This window comes from Drosophila takahashii, chromosome 2L (assembly GCF_030179915.1).
Source record: "Drosophila takahashii strain IR98-3 E-12201 chromosome 2L, DtakHiC1v2, whole genome shotgun sequence".
In the NCBI taxonomy this organism is placed as follows: domain Eukaryota; kingdom Metazoa; phylum Arthropoda; class Insecta; order Diptera; family Drosophilidae; genus Drosophila; species Drosophila takahashii.
The window spans coordinates 28,424,967-28,438,361 of record NC_091678.1 but is presented as its reverse complement, the minus strand read 5'-3'; the positions used below and the strand labels follow the sequence as shown (position 1 = coordinate 28,438,361).

At 33.6% G+C, this 13,395-nt stretch overlaps 1 protein-coding gene across 1 annotated transcript in view; it reads right to left on the bottom strand.

The window, feature by feature from the left end:
* The window catches only part of LOC138912040 (uncharacterized), a 189,583-nt gene that overhangs the window by 58,708 nt on the left and 117,480 nt on the right, over positions 1-13,395 (bottom strand). The window lies entirely within an intron of this gene.

The window sequence follows — 13,395 nt, the reverse complement described above, 5'->3', positions numbered from 1 at the left end:
CGGCTTCAGAACCATCTCACCAGTTCTTCAGGCCGAGTGGTTATTCCTTTTAGTTGTTCATTTAATTTTGCTTTTAAATACACTGTGCAACATTTTTAGGGTTATAAAATGTAACCGCAATTCTGATTTAATGGGCGGAAAGAACTCATCGAAATAAGCTAAAACCCATTTGGGTTTCTCTGGCTTAGTTCGCGTTTACCTATTATAGCGAGTTAAAGTTTTACATACAAAATTTATTTGTAACGGCCATATCTTGTGAACCGATTAAAATTTCACTGTCAAGTCTTCAGTGATTATGTAGCTATGAACTCAAGGAAAATAAATATACAAATAAAAATACACTTAGCGGGTTAAAAATCGAAAAATTAGGCAAATTTGTTTTTTAACGCGCTAGGTGCACTAGGTGCTAAGTGCGCAAGAGTCATTTGTCAATTTAGTTCCTTGGGTTCATAGCTACATAATCACTAAAGACTTGATAGTGAAATTTTAATCGGTTCACAAGATATGGCCGTTACAAATAAATTTTGTATGTAAAACTTTAACTCGCTATAAAAGGTAAACGCGAGCTAAGCCAGAGAAACCCAAATGGGTTTTAGCTTATTTCGATGAATTCTTTCCGCCTATGAAATCAGAATTGCGGTTACATTTTTCATGTTGCACTGTGATATTTATTGATTAATATTAATATTTATATATTTATTATGGTTCAATAGTAACAGTAATTGAATGTTTCAAATTTGAAAAACTTAAACATCATTTTTATCAAAATATAATTATTCATGAGCTAAAAAAAAAAAATGCAATACATTTTTATACCCTTGTAGAGGGTATTATAATTTCAGTCAGATGTTTGCAAAGCAGTGAAGGAGACGTTTCCGACCACATAAAGTATATATATTCTTGATCAGCACCAATAGCCGAGTCTATCTAGCCATGTCCGTCTGTCCTTCTGTCCGTCTGTCCGTTTCTATGCGAACTAGTCTCTCAGTTTTAAAGCTATCGCGATGAAACTTTCCCGAAAGTCGTCTTTCTATTGCAGGTAGTACATATGTCGGAGCGAGCCGGATCGGACCACTATATCTTAAGGCTCCCATAGGAATATTCAAACAAATATAAGAAAATTGATGCAATTCTGCAAGGGTATATAAGCTTCGGCTGGCTTAAGGTAGCTTCCTTTCTTGTTATACCCTTGCAGAGGGTATTATGATTTCAGTCAGAAGTTTGCAACGCAGTGAAGAAGACGTTTCCGACCCCATAAAGTATATATATTCTTGATCAGCATCACAAGACGAGTCGATCTAGCCATGTCCGTCTGTCCGTCTGTCCGTCCGTCCGTCCGTCTGTCCGTCTGTCCGTCTGTCTGTTTCTACGCAAACTAGTCTCTCAGTTTTTGAGCTATCGGGATGAAACTTTTCCAAAAGTCTTCTTTCTATTGCAGGTAGTATATATGTCGAACCCGACCGGATCGGACAACTATTTCTTATAGCTCCCATAGGAACGATCGGAAAAAAAAAGTTAAAAAATTCTAGCTTCGGTGTTTTTTCAAGTATTACCTTCTACTCTTGGGAATATTATTTTTTATATATTTCTGAATTTCGAATTAAATATTTTAAAAATCGGATCACTATATCATATAGCTGCCATAGGAACGGTCGAAAAATTAAATGGAAATTAATAGGAAAACAAATTATATCTTTGTCTTCTACTCTGGGATATGACTATTTTTAAATATTTCCGAATTTCGATTTTAATTTTAAAAAGATCGAACTACTATATCATATAGCTGCCATAGAAACGATCGAAAAATTAATGTAAAATAATAGGAAATTTAAAATTTTTGCGATTTGTAAATTAATAGGAATAATTTGCAAGAGTATATAAGCTTCGGCTTGTCGAAGCTAGCTTCCTTTCTTGTTTTTTATTAATATGTAAATATTAGTGTTAAAAAAAAACAAAAAGACACCATGAGTTTTTGGTCTCGACGCGGGATTGAACTCACACTTGCAGCCGCAAGCTTGAATAACGTATGCACGCACGCACGCGTTAGACCCCTTGGCTACCAATCCCGGAAATTTTCTTCGATTAATAGCGATATTTTCTTGAGCTAAAAAAAAATGTTCTAAAAAGTGTATAAGAAGGAAAATTGATCAAATACGGGTAATTTTTTTTTTTCTAGAAAAATATTTCTTAAAATCACAAATTTTTTTCTAAATGTTAGAAAAATCTTCAAACCTTTTTTTTTGTATTTAGAAAAACAATATTTCTATTATTTAGAAATATTTATAATTTTAATGGCAATTTTTTGTTATTATATTGTTAGAAAAGATCAGTCTTTTTTTTCTAAAATCAATGGCGATTTTAACCCTCAAATAAAGAAAGGAAGATTAGAAAAATAAACCTTATAATTTAGAATAAAAATGGATTTTTCTGTATTTGAGAAAAAATTTTCTAAAAAAACTCGTTCAATGGAGAATTTTTTTGAAGATTAGAAAATTTTTCTGAAGATTAGAAAATTTTTCCTCTTTATAGAATATTTTTTTAAAGCACAGAAAAAATTTTTTTTTTATATTTAAGAAAAAATTGTTTTTTGAGTGTAGTTTACAACTTTAAATTTTTTTTCGAGGTAAGCCTTAAGACCAATTTTATTTGATTAGTTTTTAGTTGCTTAACACGCTGCACAGTGGGGCGAAAAATCCAAAAGTCTGCCTTAAATCAGCGGAGCCCATATCGAATATCTTTTGATGGGGCATTGGTAAAGGCAATTAAATATGTAAAAAAAACATCTTAAGGTGAATTTTTTTGTTAACAATTTTTTTTTTTCAAGAAAAAAATAAAAATAAATTATTTATAGGGTTCTAAGTTTCCCAATATTTTTTTTTATTTAACTTGATTTTTGAAAAAAAAATTATTCAAATCGGTCAGCTATATCTTATAGCTGCCATATAAACGCTTATTACAAAGGGGAATGTCTCGGTTCTATTGCAATATTGGTTCATATAAATTGGGATTAAGTCATTATTTATCATTTTAGGTCTATGCTTACCTTTTTTTTAATTGGTCAATGATATCTTATAGATGTCATAGAATCAATCAAGGAAATATAGCATATTAAAAAAAAAAACTGATAGAAACCGGTATTTATTTCATATCCGTATTTTTAGTAAAATAACTGAATTTAAAATTTTAATCCCAAATTTGTTTATTAATTTATCATTATCTTCATCAATACCTTCACATAAGTAAAATATCTTCATGATGTTAGGAAGCGCGGATGAACCAGGGCTGACGATATTTCAAATTATGAACATTTCTTGCTAGCTTAAACTCAGAAGAGGCACAAAAGGGCAGGCTAATTTTTTCTGAATATGTAGTTATATATCTAAACTTTTTTTTTGAAAAAAGAATTAAACGGGGATCTAGGGTGTAACACTACTTTACGTCCAAGAATATCCAAAAAATCCCAATTTTGTTGGACCACTTTTAAAAAATTAAAAAAAAATAGTAATTTTGAATCTACATTTTTTATTTTTTTTTAATATTTTAAGAATTGGTTGCTCTTAAAATTTCAATCGTTACATATACAACTTAGGCCCTTGGGCCCTTTCAGAAAAATTTCAAAGATGTTTAAAAATACCTTTCTTTCTTATTGGCTAAAATTATATTTCGAAAAATCCACTTTATAAATCTGTAGTGGGAGAACCATTCATCACAGATCACTTTTTCCTTTTGATTTGTATAGAGAATTCAATTGTTTTTAAAGTTGCATTGCAACATTTTGGAAGATCTTAGAAAAAAACCATTTCGGCAGGCTTTTTGTTCTAGGCGCCCCAGTGTGCGCTGAACTAATTAAAAACAAGAGAGAACGCTATAGTCGGGTTGGTGTCCCGACTATCTAATACCCGTCACTCAGCTAATGGAAGTGCGAACGCGGGTTGGTGTCCCGACTAATAATCGTAACTCAGCTAAAGGAAGTGCGAGGGAGATAGATATATGTAGATATTTTGATTGCGTATAACTTTTTAATGAATGGTCCGATTGGAAAAATCTTCTACATTTCGATAGGTATAAATATACACAACAAAATTGCATTTATACTTCTCGGAAATCTTTAAAGATGTGGGCGCAGGACCCATTTTAAAATCGTTAGTGGGCGATTGTGGGCGTTAGAGGGGGCGTGGCGCTCAGCTAAAATAAACTTGCGCTGCGTAGGAAGCCAAAGAATATGTGTGGAAAATCTCAACTTTCTAGCTTTTGTAGTTTCCGAGATCTCAGCGTTCATACAGACGGACAGACGGACATGGCTAGATCGACTCGGCTAGTGCCCCTGATCAAGAATATACTTTATGGGGTCGGAAACGCTTCCTTCTAGCTGTTACATACTTTTGCACGAATCTAATATACCCTTTTACTCTACGAGTAACGGGTATAAAAATTCCCAAAGAACCGTTCTGAAGATATTCGCAAAAATCCAGATTTTCGGACCTTCTTTTATAAAACCTAACAGACCTCAAAAACCATTAGACCAATAAACTTGTAACTTACACTATTTAAAAGGCAATTGATGAGCCTTTCCGAAAAGTTATTACTCGTTGTAATCAGGTCGCAATTAATAGAGGTACAGCCTGTGAAAGTTCAAAAAAGTGTAATTTCTGGCTTTTTTTTTGTTATAGCTAGTTTTCATTTACTTAAAAAAATACACATAAAAATGTATAAATTATTTTGAGCTTTCAGATCTAAAGGCCCTTTTGTTGTTAACAAGTTAAGGCCATATATTTGCAAATGGAGTGCAAATTCTAGGAGACATGCATTTTTTAGTGAAACAACCCATTTCTGGAATATGCTATTCAAGCCAGGTGGCCTGCTTTTGTTAGTTTGGTTTTTGACATATGAACAAAATAGGAGTAGTAGTAGGAGTATTTCAAATACATTTGCAGTACTTAAAGTATAAAGTATACCTCTTAAGGCTTAGTACTCAACCCAACAAAAAGTCGTCCAAAACAAAAAACTTCATATGAAAAACAACGCACAGTGGGGCGAAAAAGCCAAAAGTCTGCCTTAAATCAGCGGAGCCCTATAGCGAATATCTTTTGATGGGGCATTCTTAAAGGCAATTAAATATGTAAAAAAACATCATAAGGTGAATTTTTTTAGTAAAATTTTTTTGTTGTAGAAAATTTTTAAGAAAAAAAGAATTGTTTTTATAAGAAAAAAAATATAAATAAATTAGTTATAGGGTTCTAAGTTTCCCAACATTTTTTTTTATTTTAACTTGATTTTTGAAAAAAAAAATTATTCAAATCGGTCAACTATAACATATAGCTGCCATATAAACGCTTATTACAAAGGGGAATGTCTTGGTTATATTTCAATATTGGTTCATATAAATTGGGATTAAGGCATTATTTATCATTTTAGCTCTATGCTTACCTTTTTTTTTAATTGGTCAATGATATCTTATAGATGTCATAGAATCAATCAAGGAAATATAGCACATTTTCAAAAAAAGCTGGTAGAAACCGGTATTTATTTCATATCTGTATTTTTAGTAAAATAACATAATTTAAAATTTAAAACCCAAATTTGTTTATTATTTTATTATTATCTTCATCAATACCTTCACATAAGTAAAATATCTTCATGATGTTAGGGCGCGCGGATAACCAGGGCTGACGATATTTCAAGTTAAGAACATTTCTTGCTAACTTAAACTGCGGTTTTCTCAGAAGAGGCACAAAAGGGCAGGTTAATTTTTTCAGAAAATGTAGTTAAATGTCTAAACTGTTTTAAAAAAAAGAATTAAACGGGGATCTAGGGTGTAACACTACTTTACGTCCAAAAATATCCAAAAAATCCCAATTTTTTTGGACCCCTTTTAAAAAATTAAAAAAAATAGTAATTATGTATCTAAAATTTTTATTGTTTTTTTTAATATTTTAAGAATTGGTTGCTCTTAAAATTTCAATCGTTACATATACAACTTAGGCCCTTGGGCGCTTTCAGAAAAATTTCAAAGATGTGTAAAAATACCTTTTTTTCTTATTGGCTAAAATTATGTTTCGAAAAATCCACTTTATAAATCTGTAGTGGGAGAACCATTCATCACAGATCACTCTTTCCTTTTGATTTGTATAGAGAATTCAATTGTTATACCCGTTACTCGTAGAGTAAAAGGGTATATTGTATTCGTGCAAAAGTATGTAACAGGTAGAAGGAAGCGTTTCCGACCCCATAAAGTATATATATTCTTGATCAGGATCACTAGCCGAGTCGATCTAGCCATGTCCGTCTGTCCGTCTGTCCGTCTGTCTGTCTGTCCGTCTGTCCGTATGAACGCTGAGATCTCGGAAACTATAGAAGCTAGAAGATTGGCATTTTGCATGCAGATTCTAGGAATTCCTACGCAGCGCAAGTTTGTTTCAAAATGGTGCCACGCCCCCTCTAACGCCCACCATCGCTTATATACGATTTTAAAAATTTTAATATTTTGGAAAAGTAAAAATGCAGTTTTATTGTGTTTATCAATACCTATCGAAATGTAGAAGAAATTTTTCAAATCGGACCATTCGTTAAAAAGTTATGCGTGATCAACGTTTTCTATCTCTATCTCCATCTCCCTCGCACTCCCTTTACCTGAGTAACGGGTATCTGATAGTCGGGGCATCCGACTATAACGTTCCCTCTTGTTTTTAAAGTTGCATTGCAACATTTTGGAAAATCTTAAAAAAAAAAAACCATTTTGGCAGGCTTTTTGTTCTAGGCGCCCCACAGTGCAACGTCAAAAAATTTTGTTTCATATGAAGTTTTTGTTTTGGACGACTTTTTGTTGGGTTGAGTACTAGCCCTAATGTACAATAAATACTCCTATTTTGTTAATATGTCAAAAACCAAACTAACAAAAGCAGGCCACTTGCCTTTTAAAGCATTTTTTGGAAATGGGTTGTTTCAATAAAAAATGCATATCTCCTAGAAAAAGGGCCTTTAGATCTGAAAGCTCAAAATAATTTATACATTTTTATGTGTATTTTTTTAAGTAAATGAAAACTAGCTATAACAAAAAAAAAGCCAGAAATTACACTTTTTTGAACTTTCACAGGCTGTACCTCTATTAATTGCGACCCGATTACAACGAGTAATAACTTTTCGGAAAAGCTCATCAATTGCCTTTTAAATAGTACAAGTTACAAGTTTATTGGTCTAATGGTTTTTGAGATCTGTTAGGTTTTATAAAAGGAGTGCCGAATATCTGGATTTTCGCGAATATCTTCAGAACGGTTCATTGGGAATTTTTTTTAAATTGTTCAGCGTGATTAGCAACTCAAAACTAATTAAAAAAATTGGTCTCAAGGCTTACCTTTTTTTGCTGTAAACTAGTGTAATTGATCCACCTTTCAAATTATTGCTTGAGACAGGGAGTGGGCGTGGCAGAGGCGTACTTATGTTTTATGTTTTAATTTTTAAAAACTAAAAAAATAAAAAATTAAAATTAAAAAAAAAAATTTTATATTTCATGTTTTATGAAATAATGGTCAAAATTTAGTAAACTTGGTAAATCCAATAGACCTAACATTTCTGGACTATAATTACTAGATTCTAACTCTGTGACAAGGTTGTAATTCCATGACCTTAAAATACAGTTTGGATTCGCACATACTAAATTCAATGCCTAGGCAGCGTAAGTTGTTTTGAGCTGGCAAAAGTGGCTATTTTCGTTTCTGAATAACTTTTAAACGTGATTTTTTACAGTAACATGATGTATAACAAAATTTAAGGAATCTCAAGGGCTATACAGTTTGAAGTTTTAAAGGAAATCGTGGAAACCGTTTTTGAGAAAAATAAACACGGCTACAAAAAAAAGTTTACAAAAAATTTGTTTTGTGCATATCTTTTTAAATATTACATTTACACAAATTACATACCAAAGGCGCTTAAAGCATTTTAAAATACCTTTCAAACGAGATACAGCACAAGTCTGTAACTTAAGTAGTTTAGAAGTTACGGCCTTCCGTATTTTAGATATTTATAGCTGTTTTTCCGCTAAACTAGCGGGTTTTTTCCAAAAGTGGTAGAACTAAAGTTTCTTATATCGAGCTGTTGAACATAATATCAAATTTTAAGGACTTTAACACAATGTTTTGGACAAAGCTTTCACAAGGTTGCGCCATATGCAATTTCTGGGACCATGACTTTTTTACCTTTTTTTGCTCTTAAAACCGCGGACGCAGCTAAAACTTTCCTAATATCAAGAAGAAAGTCCAAATAACGTTTTAGGGAAGTATTAAAAACTGCAATATCTTTTACTTTTTTTACTCTTAACTAACACACCAATCCGTGGAAAAAAGAAGCAAAGCGATTCGATACCTAGTTTTTAAGATATACCCACCGGAAGTGCGAACAATTATTTAAAAACGGTGTGTTTTTTTAAAGTGAAAAATTGATTTGAAAAAGGGTTACATATTTGTAATATTGGATCAATTACCTGTCGATTGCAATGGGTCGTTTTTTGGCCCAAGGCGCCACTGTGCGACGTTATATTTACTGATTTTAACAAGGCTTTCGACTCGGTAAACCACTCACTGCTTCTGCCTAAACTTTCTTATTTAGGATTCCCAAATAACCTTCTAAAATGTGAGTGAGCTATCGCGCACTGGCAGCCACCCCGGACCGTTACTTTTCATTCTTTTTATAAACGACCTACCTCAAGTTATATCATACTCGTCTATTTTCACTACGCCGATGACATCAAAATTTGTTTCTCCTATTCCGATTGGTATCTTCATTCTCACCTTCAATTTGACCTTAATGAATTTCATAAGTGGTGCGTTAGTAATCTCCTTTTCCAAAACCATGCAAAATGCAAACTTATGACTTTCTTTTTCTGCGTAATCTTGATAGGGATTCTGGCAGACTACTTCCCTCCTATCGAGCCAGACTTAAATTTACCGACTTGCCGTCTTTACAACACCGTAGAATTTGCAATGCCATAATGTTTGTCCATAAGCTTCTTTTGGGTCTCGTTGACTCTAAATCACTCCTTTCCTTAATACAATTAAACGTCTAGATTTACTCGTTATTTTCCGTCCTTTGTGCTTGCTTTTGTGTACGTCTAATTTTGCCCAACATGAACCTTTTCGCGCACTATGTAACAACTACAATAGCCTATACAACATTTTATCTTTTGAATTACCTATTAGCACTCTTCCGTCTAATATTTTAAGTCACCTCGAATCGTTAAAATTGTAATAAGTTAGTGTATCCCTAGTTAAGCATATGTTAGCAGATAATTAGTAACCAACTAAATAAATAAATAACTGCAACAGGGCAGACATCTCACGGGCCACTGTTCCTAAGGCACATGAGCGCAGGACTCCTGGACGCTAGGACTCAGCAGCTTCGACTACTGTCGCAGCTGTAAACAGATAGATGAAGAGGAGAACATTGAAAACCCCACCGGGAAAGTGAGAAGGTGGTTCTTTGTGTGCTGAAAATCCTGTTCCTTTTAGCAGAAAGTGTTGGAAATCCTGTTTCTTTCAGCAGGCGACGGTGTAGGGAAAATGTAAATTCCCTAGGAAAACCACATAGAAACCTCATTTCCCCCTTACTTTTTGTGTCACCCCCGTGTATTTTGAAACCAGAGACGGAAGAAATGTAAGGGGTGAATGAGGTTTTGTCCCTTCCGCTTGTATGGAGAAACCTCTTGAAAATATGTTATTTTCCAGAGGAATGTTCCCGCTGGGACCTCCCAGCGCACAACCTCAAACCAAAGACATTAAAATAGAGATTATATTGGTTTTGCTCAAACGTTTTTAAACACTAGGAAGCTGCACGCTTCCAAACCTTGCGTTCATACAAGGCACAAGCATCCCCAAGCTCCTTCGTTTTCGAAAAATAACCTACTGGTTTTAAGTCTGTTCACGGCATCAAATGGGTTGTGTATAGAGGTGAACAAATTGCTTAAATGGCCCACAAGCTTTGATTAACTAAAATTAGGATCGAACCTTAAATGCAATTCTGTAGGAGGGCATCAAAGCTATTTTTGGCATAGGTTTCAAAACAGACCCTCGAAGATATCTTAAATCAAACACACAATTTAATGGCCATAGGCCTGCACCAAAAACACTGTCGATTAGTGTAATTATTAAAAATAATCATTTAACATATTAAATTCGAAAATTTGAGTATTGTAGTACTCAAAGCCGAAGTGTCTCTTAAACAAAATAGCCGTAAGAAAATTGTATTTCTTTTTTTAGACTTACTGACATAAAAGGTGGGTTATTTGAAGAGGTAAACGACTATAAAAATTTTTTGTCGACCAGTGTTATGGTAAAACCATACGCCCAAATCGCAATAAAAGTAATTATTTAGATTACATTTCTAACGGAGGTCGTGTCAGTCTACTGGTGGCGGTTATAGTTTTGGAGAGAGCTGCGGTGGCGAGATGAGGGATTGGGAACGTCAGAAGTCAAAGGGAGACGTAAACAGACAGACACATGTATAAATAATAAACACGGCACATAAAGAAGAACATTATTCCGATGGCGGAAAAGGGCAGGGCGCGTTCACATCAACATTAAAAATGTATTTTAATATGTCGCCTGTTTTGCCCATTTGGCTGCTTGTTGTCGCCTTTAATGTCTTCCATTTGGCAGGCAAATATTCCTCCAATGGCGTACATGGGTGCGCGTGACCCACCACCACCCGCCCAACACCTACCTGTCAAGCAGGAACAAAAGACCATTAGACCAAAAATCTACATTGCGTTTGTAAATCATAAAATGCTGTCAAATTCCCAAAACCCCCACCCTGTGTGTTTGCCATGTTTGTCTTTGACTTTCAGTTAATTACTTGTGATTTAATTTGAAATTGTAATTAGCCAGCAAAATGAAATTTTTGTGACGGCTCTGACGGGGGGTAACAGCTCGGTCTCATACGTTGTTGTATAAACACCTTTCTGTTTTTAAATTGACAGCTAAAAGTTTAAAAAAATAATTTTGAAAATATCTGAACACCAGTGATGCCGTAACTCAGGTTAAAAGAAATGGACAGATTGGACAGAAAGGACTATAAAACCAAATGTAACTTAATTTACATTTTAATGTTTTAATTTATGCTCTAGATTATTTACTTAATTTAAATGGATTAAATGCCAAACTCACTACCTTTTTCCGTTGATCATTTGACCGTTCTAATTTACTTTCTTTTACTATGGGGTCGGAAAAGTTTTTTGTACATGTTACATATAACACAGGTCAACAAAATGGACTTTATTAAAAGGTGCAGGCCTATTGGCATTAAAACATGTTAATATAGACGTATATAAGCATATCTGCATACTTAGTTTTCGCGTTTAACGGGTGGTATTTGGGCAATCGCGGTTTGAAAAAAATAGCAACATTTAATTTTTTGATTTAAGATATCTTCGAGGGTCTGTGCTCAGTTGTAATAATACCTATGCCAAAAAATTGCTTAGATGCTCTTCTACATTATTGCACTTAAGATTCCATCATAATTTGAGTCAATCACAGCCTATGAGCCATTGAAGTAATTTGTTCACCTCTATTCCCAACCAACTTGATGCGGTGAACACGCTTAAAAAAATACAAGGAAAAATATATGCCCTAAAATATTTTACAGGCATCTAGAGGCGTCTTTCACCGAATTTTTAAGACAAATAAGACCATTGTACGTCGAAGGATGGAATTTATAGAATTTTTTCCGTAAGAACTTAAAAAGTAACAACTATTTTTAAATCCCATTTTACATAAATATCTGACACATTCGTAAAAATGTGCCTTTCAATTTGGTTAGCAGTAGGCGCCGAACATAGACAAATTATATTTTTAAGGGGTTAATATGCCTTAAAAAAAATCCCCACCACAATTTTAAGGCGACGCCACTGTTATCTTTAAAAAGCCTACTGTGTAAAATCACGACACACTCGTTACGTAAGAGTGACTCTAAAATACTTGTTACTTATCCCATTCTTACGGAAAATATTCTATAAATTCCATTTTTCGATGTACAATAGTGGGATCTATCTCAAAAATTCGGGAAAAGACGCCTCTAGATGCATGTAAAATATTTTAGGGCACATATTTTTCCTTGTATTTTTTTAAGCCTGTTCACCGCATCAAGTTGGTTGTAAATAGAGGTGAACAAATTACTTCAATGGCTCTTAGGCTTTTATTAACTCAAATAATGATGGAACCTTAAATGCAATTATGTAGAAGGGAATCTAAGCAATTTTTTGGCATAGGTTTTATTACAACTGAGCACAGACCCTCGAAGATATCTTAAATGAAAATATAAAATGTTGCTACTTTTTTCAAACCGCGATTGCACAAATACCACCCGTTAAACTCGAAAACTAAGTATGCAGATATGCTTATATCCGTCTATATTAACACAATTTAATGCCCATAGGGCTGCACCAAAAACACTGTTGGCCTGTGTAATCTATGGTCTAATAACATCAATGGTTTGTAACTTGTAATCGGCCCACAGTGGGGTGAAAAAGCCAAAAGTCTGCCTTAAATCAGCGGAGCCCTTTTGATGTGGTATTGTTAAAGGCATTTAAATATGTTAAAAAACATCATTGGGTGCATTTTTTTGTAAAATTTTTTTGTTGTTTGGAAATTTTTAGGAAAAAAATATGTTTTAAAAAAAAAAAACTACAAACAAATTACTTATAGGGTTTTAAGGGTCCCAATATATTTTTTTTTAATTTAACTTAATTTTTGAAAAAAAAAAATATTTAAATCGGTCAACTACGTATATCTTATACCTGCCATTTAAAAGCTCACTACAAAAGGGAATATCTCAATATATTTCAATATTGGTTCATATAAATCATTATTTATCAATTTAACTCCATGTTAACCATTTTTCCTGAACCGGTCAATAATATATAATAGTCTATTTACACTGGGGTGGAGTTATGGAGTTATGGGGTTATTGACATGACCCTTTTTTTATACCCTTGTAGAGGGTATTATAATTTCAGTCAGATGTTTGCAACGCAGTGAAGAAGACGTTTTCGACCACATAAAGTATATATGTTCTTGATCAGCATCAATAGCCGAGTCCATCTAGCCATATCCGTCTGTCTGTCTGTCCGTTTCTATGCGAACTAGTCTCTCAGTTTTAAAGCTTTCGCGATGAAACTTTCCCGAAAGTCTATTGCAGGTAGTACATATGTCGGAGCGATCCGGATTGGACCACTATATCTTAAGGCTCCCATAGGAATATTCAAACTAATATAAGAAAATTCATTGTAACTTTGTAGGAAGTAGGCGTTTTGATTCTTGACTACTTAAAAACAAAATTTAAATAAATAGAAACGCTGAATCTGGAATCCCTGGAACTGCACCGAGAGAGCATTACTTTATCTGCAAGGGT